The sequence below is a fragment of the Phacochoerus africanus genome, chromosome 10 (genome assembly GCF_016906955.1).
Source record: "Phacochoerus africanus isolate WHEZ1 chromosome 10, ROS_Pafr_v1, whole genome shotgun sequence".
Classification (NCBI taxonomy): Eukaryota; Metazoa; Chordata; class Mammalia; order Artiodactyla; family Suidae; genus Phacochoerus; species Phacochoerus africanus.
The window spans coordinates 47123079-47130708 of NC_062553.1; positions in this window are offsets into that span (position 1 = coordinate 47123079).

The window sequence follows — 7630 nt, forward strand, 5'->3', positions numbered from 1 at the left end:
GGGAGGGTTCTTAAGATAAAGGAAAACTTCCTAAATAAGTAATCCCTGATTTGGGTCTTAAGGAAAAATAAGGTTCACCAGTGAAAAGTCAAGCAGTAGCAAAATGGTTTATAGTGGCAAAGGCACATAGAAGAAAAACAGTATGTTGTATAATAAGTACCTCAAAGAGTTAAGTGTCCCAGGTAGGTAGTTATAAAAAAATGAAGCAGAGGGAGTTTCTGCTATGGCACAACTCAGCAGGGTCTCTGCAGCACTGGGATGCAAGTTCAATCCCTGGCCCAGCACAGTGTGTTAAGTGGCATAGGTCACAACTTCAGCTCAGATCTGATCCCTGGCCCAGGAACCCCATATGCCATGGGGTGGTCAAAAAGAAAAAAAAAAATGAGGTAGCTAGGAGCTGTAGTGTTCTGGTCAAAGATCTATGAGTCATTTTAAGATGCTTAGAATTTCGTTACAGGTTGCTCGCCTTTTCAAATATCAAGACCTGCTTTTTAACATGGATGAATTTAGGGCCTCCATGTGATAATCACTGTACTATTAATAGTTGTATACATTAAAAAATACACAATGTCAAAAAGTTACTACAGATTCAGCAGCATTAAGAAAATTATTATTTATATTATTTGTCATAACCTACATCTACATACTTTTGAAAAACAGTAATGTATTTATGTGCGAGACATTTTTTATTGAAGTATAGTTGATTTACAATATTGTATTAATTTCAGGTATACAACAGTCATTTGGTTATATACATTTTTTTCAGATTATATTCCATTAGAGATTATTACAAGATATTGAACATGATTTCCTGTGCTATGCAGCAAATCTTTGTTGCTTATCTATTTTATGTACATTAGTTTTCTAATCCAATACTGCTAAAGCCCTCCTCCCTTTCTCCTTTGGTAACCCTAAGTTTGTTTTCATATGTCTGTGACTCTGTTTCTGTTTTGCATATAGACTCATTTGTGTATTTTTTAGCTTCCACATATAAAAGATATCATGTAGTAGTTGTCTTTGATTTACTTTACTAAATATAATACTCTCTAGATCCATCTATGTTGCTGCAAATGGCATTATTTCATTCCTTTCATGGCTGAATGATATCCCATTATATATATATATATATATCTCATATCTTTCCTAAGCCAATTGTCTAGTGATGGGCACTTGGGTTGTTTCAATGTATTGGCTATTATAAATAGTGCTGCTATGAGCATTAGGGTGCATGCACCTTTCCAAATCAGAGTTTTCACTTTTTCTGGATATATGCCCCGGAGTGGGATTACTGGATCATCCAATAGCTCTATTTTTAATTTTTTAAGGAAACACCTTACTGTTTTCCATAGTGGGTATTTGTTCTGCCAATAATCAGAGTTTGCAGTCAACATAGATCTTCAAACATTAACCCAAATTTCAAAATATCATCAATCCTACAGGCTACGAAGTGGGTATTCCACTGTAGCCTATTAAAAAATCCATGAAGTCTCTCAAACCCTAGCAAGAGATGGTGGGAATTGCATAATATAGGGAGGCCTTGGACAAGGAGAGCAGAAGGTGGTTGGGAGGGCAATTTTTCATTTGAGGTTTTCTTTTTTTAATATTTATACATTTATTTTATATATGTGTATGTATATTTAAAGTTGTTTTGAAGTATAATTGATTTCGTTTGAGATTTTCTGCATGTGGGCAGTGAAAACGTGACTCAAGACTTAACTGATTGCATGGGGATGGTGAAGGAAAGGGAGGAATCAAGGCTAAATACAGGGGTGACCAGTGAATGATGGTGATGTTAGCAAATAGGAGGAGATTTAGAATGGAAAGTGGTCAATTCATTGGACACACTGATTTGAACAGCCATGAGTAAGAAAATGCACAGCAGTCAGTGAGATTAAAAACTCCTTAAGTTCGAGGCACCCACAGCATACGGTGCTAACTTCAAACTTATGAGGTTCCCCACAGGGAGAGAATGTAGAGGGTGAATACAAGGTAAAATAGCATGAGTGTGGGAAATGCCAAGACTTAAAGGGTAGGAGAGAAAAGGAGCCTATAAAGGAGAAGAAACAGAGGCATCAAGGAAAACCAGAGAAGTTTGGGGGTGTGGAAGTTTGTGTGGAAGGAAAGGGATACGTGTTTGATATTTTTGTTACAGAATCATGTAGTGGGGCGGTGTCTTCCAAGTAGGAAAATGAGACTGAAAGAGCCAGAAGCATCTTCAGAGATCATCCAGTCCAGTCAAAAGCTCTCATTTTGCAGACAGAAAGTTGAAGCTCAGAGCTTTGGTGTCACCTCATCATGAATCATTAATGGCAGAGCTGGAATCAGATCCACCCTCCTTTCATAGCAAGACCAGGAGTCACCAAACTGGTACTGAAAGCTGATGGTTAGAAGTACCTGAGACCAGTATCCAGGCTGTCTTAAGATAATAAAGAGGGTATAGTCTTTATAAGAGCACTTTCATTTCTAGGGATTTTTTGGCCTGAGCTTTTTATCACCTTCAACTTACTATCTTTGTCTGATGTGCAGATCCGAAAAACTTGCACTGGCGTTTCATCCTAACACAGAAACATGGCCACAGTATGTCACCGCATGCCCCTAGGCTAGAGGCCAGCACTCTGGGATTAGGCACTGGTGTGACTGCCCACAGGTCCTGGGGCTCCTGGCCAGACCCAGCTCAGGGAGAGCAGAACCACTCCAGAGGAAAGAGACAGTTGTATCAATGAGACAACTAACGGATTGTTGCAGCACCTGCCAGGCAGTTTAGTTATCCCTACATCCAATGTGTATGTGTGTGTGTGTGTGTGTGTGTGTGTGTGTGTAACCTTTTGTCATTCTTTTCTATTAATGGCTTTTCCATTATAGGTTATTGTAAGATATTGAATATAGTTCCCTGTGACGTGCTAGAACATTGTTCTTTATCCCTTTTATACATAGTAGTGTATATATGTTAATCCTAAACTCCTAATTTATCCCTCCCCCTCCTTTCCCCTTTGGTGACCATAAATTTGTTTTCTATATCTGTGAGTCTATTACTATTTTGTAAAGAAGTTCACTTGTATCATTTGTTTTAGATTCCACATGTGAATAATATGATGTGGTATTTGTCTTTGTCTGACTTACTTCACTTAATATTAAAATCTCTAGGTTCATCCATGTTGTTTCAGATGGGCCTTTTTTCATTCTTTTTATGGTTGAGTAATATTTCCTTGGAAATATATGGGCCACATCTTCTTTATCCATTCCTCCGTTGAAGGACCTTAGGTTGCTTCCATGTCTTGGCTGCTGTAAGTAGTGCTTCTGCGAACATTGGGATGCATGTATCTTTTTGAATTTGAGTTTTCACTAGGTATATGCCTGGGAGTGGGATTGCAGGATCATCTGGTAGCTCTGCTTTTAGTTTCTTAAGAAACTCCATACTGTTTTCCACAGTGGCTGCACCCATTTACATTTCCACCAACAGAGTAGAAGGGTTTCCTTTTCTCTACATCCTCTCCAGCATTTGTTATTCATAGACTTTTTGACTATAGCCATTCTGCCCTATGTGAGATGATATCTCATAGTAGTTTTGATTTGTGTTTCTCTAATAATTAGCGATGTGGAACATGTTTTCATGTGCTTGTTGAGATGTAAAATCATTAGATTTTAAGATAACTGTTTAGTGATAAAGCACATTATAATCAAGACCTATAAGCCACTGTGCAAACTTGCTATCACTCTCCCTCCCCCAAGGGTTTTTTAAGGCTTAGTAAAAAATAGCTTTATTTCAATCAAGGAAGAGAAAGATGTCAAAACACTGTACCAATTGAAATGTGAATTTAGTCAGGTTTTACAAATGTATCAAAGATACCTAATTATTTCCAAATGTTGAAATTCTTAAAGTCTAAAATTATGTTCAGCTTTTAGAGAAAGCTGTGTCCCTAGCAAACTCTGAAACCTCTCCCACACAGAGAAAAGTGACTTTCAAAATTGATTAATATACACTGATCAAATCAGATATCACCAATAATACAGGTCTGTTTTCACGATGTTTCTATATCCATGGCCTGTAAATTTCCAAACATAAGTCACCTAGGGATCCATGCTGTTTCTGAACATGTCTTTATGTTAGACAGAAAGCACACATGTGGACTACTTAGTCTGCAAAAGGCACTCTTCTGGCCGTTGTGGCATACGGAGACCCCACCTTGTACTTAAAAGCAAAGTAACAGTTTGTTTCTGGAACTGAGTGGTGATCTGAGCCCAAGCAGAATCTGGCTGCTGCTCTTGTACTGATGTATTAGGTCAAATCATTTCACTTGGGTGTTTCATTATCTTAAAAAAAAAAAATGTAGTAGTACATTACTGCGATAAGTGCCCCCAAATATAACTCTAATTTCCTGAGCAAGGTACAAGTTCTTCTAAAATTGGTCCACTAACAGAATCCTCCTAGTATCATGAAAGGCAATTTCCTTACGGACTATTGGGAAGAGGCTTTAGAAGACCTGGGGATTTATTTGAAATGTTAGAGAAAATTTTCTGTCCAAAGACAATTCATTGATACTTAAAAAAAAAAAAAAAGACTCTGAAGAATATTTGGAAAAACAGATTAGACCCTGATGATACCTTAAGTGTGAGACCCTCTATAAAATTTTTGCTAAGAATTAAGCAATTTATTTTTCTAGAGATATAAATAAGTCAAATATCTGAGCTAAAGACTATTCAGTTGCAGTTTTATAATTTAGAATAAATAATTAAAATAAACAATTAATTACCATTGTGATTTCCTAAGATGGTAAGAATATAACAATTTTTTAAGGAAATTTTAATTTCTTTGAAAGAAGTTGAAATACTCCTGGAAAGTAAAAACTTTGCCAATCTCCACATTATTATCAAGAACTTATCTTTCCTGTTAATGGGCCAGTCTAAATTATAACAAAAATCATGGTAGTAACTCTAACCCCTGCTAAGATATCATATATTTAAAAATATGGTTATGTATTAGGAGGCAAAACTGTACATGGGAATCTTTGAGAGCCCAACAATTTAATTGTACTTGGCTTATAATTACAAGGTCAAAAATTGACCACACATTATATTTATGATTATCATAGTTTATAAATTAGATATATATCTTACATTGTAATACATAATATCTTTTGTTGTATGTAAAATAATATTATTCATTATTATATATATCTGTATAAAAAGACAAACTCTACACATAATAACACAACAAAATCCTGCCAATCTCTTTTGGACTTTGAAAAGTTGAAAAACTACAGACAATGTCAAAGATTAATGTAATACAGATTCATCTACCCATACACGGATTTAGCAAAGGTTGATATTGTATAAAATTTTGTTTCCAATATTTGTATACATTTGAGTAAGAATAGGTTTACCTTGCAGCTGGTGTGGGCAGACCATTGCTTATCTCCAGGGAGGCACAGAAGCCTAGGAGAAGTTGATTTTCTAGTTGGCGATCTACATTGTGCTGTTTAAAATTCGAGATCCCCCTGGAGGTACTAACTGGACAGCTTTGCTTAAGGCTGTGTAGGTTGATGGTCAACACCTGGCTTAAGCAATTCCACAGCCTGGCTTCAGCTATGTGGCCAGTGGTGTATAAAAGCCCTTTCCCTTTGAGCCCCCTAGAGCTCTGCTAGAGAGCCCCCTTTTATCTTGGTGGTTCATAAGCAGGGACCCTGAGGGCCATGTACACTTGAAGTTATTTTCCTTTTCAGGGCAGCACTGAATAAAATGGTGACACTAAGTACTGTGGTCTTGTTCTTTCTATTCAAAGATGTTTTCAGTAAGTCACCATTATTAATGATGTTTCCTATGAGATTTCTGATGGTTAATTCTCATCAGATGAGATCCTGGAGAGGGTGTCCAGCTTTCCAGGGGATCCAGATGCCATCAATTCAGGGCATTCCTTTAGATAAGATCTGTAAGTAACCAACACCCACAGCAGTTGGAGCATGGGTGTGTTAGTTAATTGAAGAAGATCCTGGCACCACAGCAAACGTGATTGCCACACTTTTTGATGGGTTCCTGGAATTGCTAACTCTTCTACAATCTGGAAGTCACTCTCTTCAGAACCATCCTTCTTTAATAAGTATAGTTGATTTACAATTTAAATTAGTTTCAGGTGTATAACAAAGTGATTCAGTTATACATATGTATGTGTGTGTGTATTCTTTTTCACATATTTTCTCTAATTATAAAATATTGAATATAGTTCCCTGTGCTATACAGTAGGTCCTTGTTGGTTATCTATTTTATACATAGTAATGTGTATGTGTTACTTCCAAACACCTAATTGATCCCCCACACTGTTCCCTTTCCCATTTGGTAACCAAAAGATCATTTTGTAGGTATATTTCTGTTCTGTAAATAAGTTCATTTGTATCACTTTTTTAGATTCCATGTAATAAGTGGTATCATAGGATATTTGTCTTTCTCTTACTTAATGCACATAATATGAAATCTCTAGGTCCATCCATGTTGCTACAAATGCAATTTCATTCTTTTTATGGCTGAGTGATGTCCCATTGAGTATATTTTATGTAGCCATAGTTCTAGTTATATAACTGTATATATATATAGTTATATATATATATAGTTTTTCTTTGATGTGATATATATTTTTTAAATCACTTCAAAGAATAATTATCCTTTCACAGCTATAATCTGAACTGCAGTGAGAAAAAGATTACCAACAAGAAACCACCACAAACAGAAAGTCCCTGCAACTCTGCTATTACCCTTTTATCAAGATACAAGATGATGACAAAAATCACAGCAATGTCGTGTTTGACCTACCTCCTAGAATAATGGCAATAAAGACACAAATAACCAATGAGTTTAATGGGATCTAATTAAACTCAAAATGTTCTGCACAGCAAAGGAAACCATTAAGAAAAACAAAAAGAAAACCCACAGAATAGGAGAAAATCTGTGCAAATGATTTAACAGACAAAGGTTTAATATCCAAAATATACAAGTAGCTCATAGAACTCAAAAACGAAAAAATAAATAACTCAACCAAAAAATGGGCAGAAGAACTAAATAGACTTTTCTCCAAATAAGACATACAGATGGCCAGCAGGCACAAGAAAAAAATGCTCAACATCACTAATTATTAGAGAAACACAAATCAAAACAACAAAGAGGTACCACCTCACTTCAGTTAGAGTGGCCATCATTAACAAGTCAAAAACCAACAAATGCTGGGGAGGGTGTGGAGAAAAGTGTACTCTCCTTCACTCTTGGTGGGAAAAATTGGTACAACCACTATGGAAACAGTATGGAAATACCGCAGAAAACTAAATATGGAACTACCATATGATTCAGCAATCCCACTCCTGGGCATCTCTCAGGACAAACATTCATTGAAAAAGGTATCTGAGTTGTTTATATGTCTTTGTTATTGTGAATAGAACTGCAATGAACATGCAGGTGCATGTGTCTTTTTTAAGGAAAGTTTTGTCCAGATATATGCCCAAGCGTGGGATTGCTGGGTCATATGGTAGTTCTATGTATAGATTTCTAAGGTATCTCCATACTGTTCTCCACAGTGGTTGTATGAGCTTCCATTCCCACCAACGGTGCAGGAGGGTTCCCTTTTCTCCACACCCCCTCCAGCACTTGT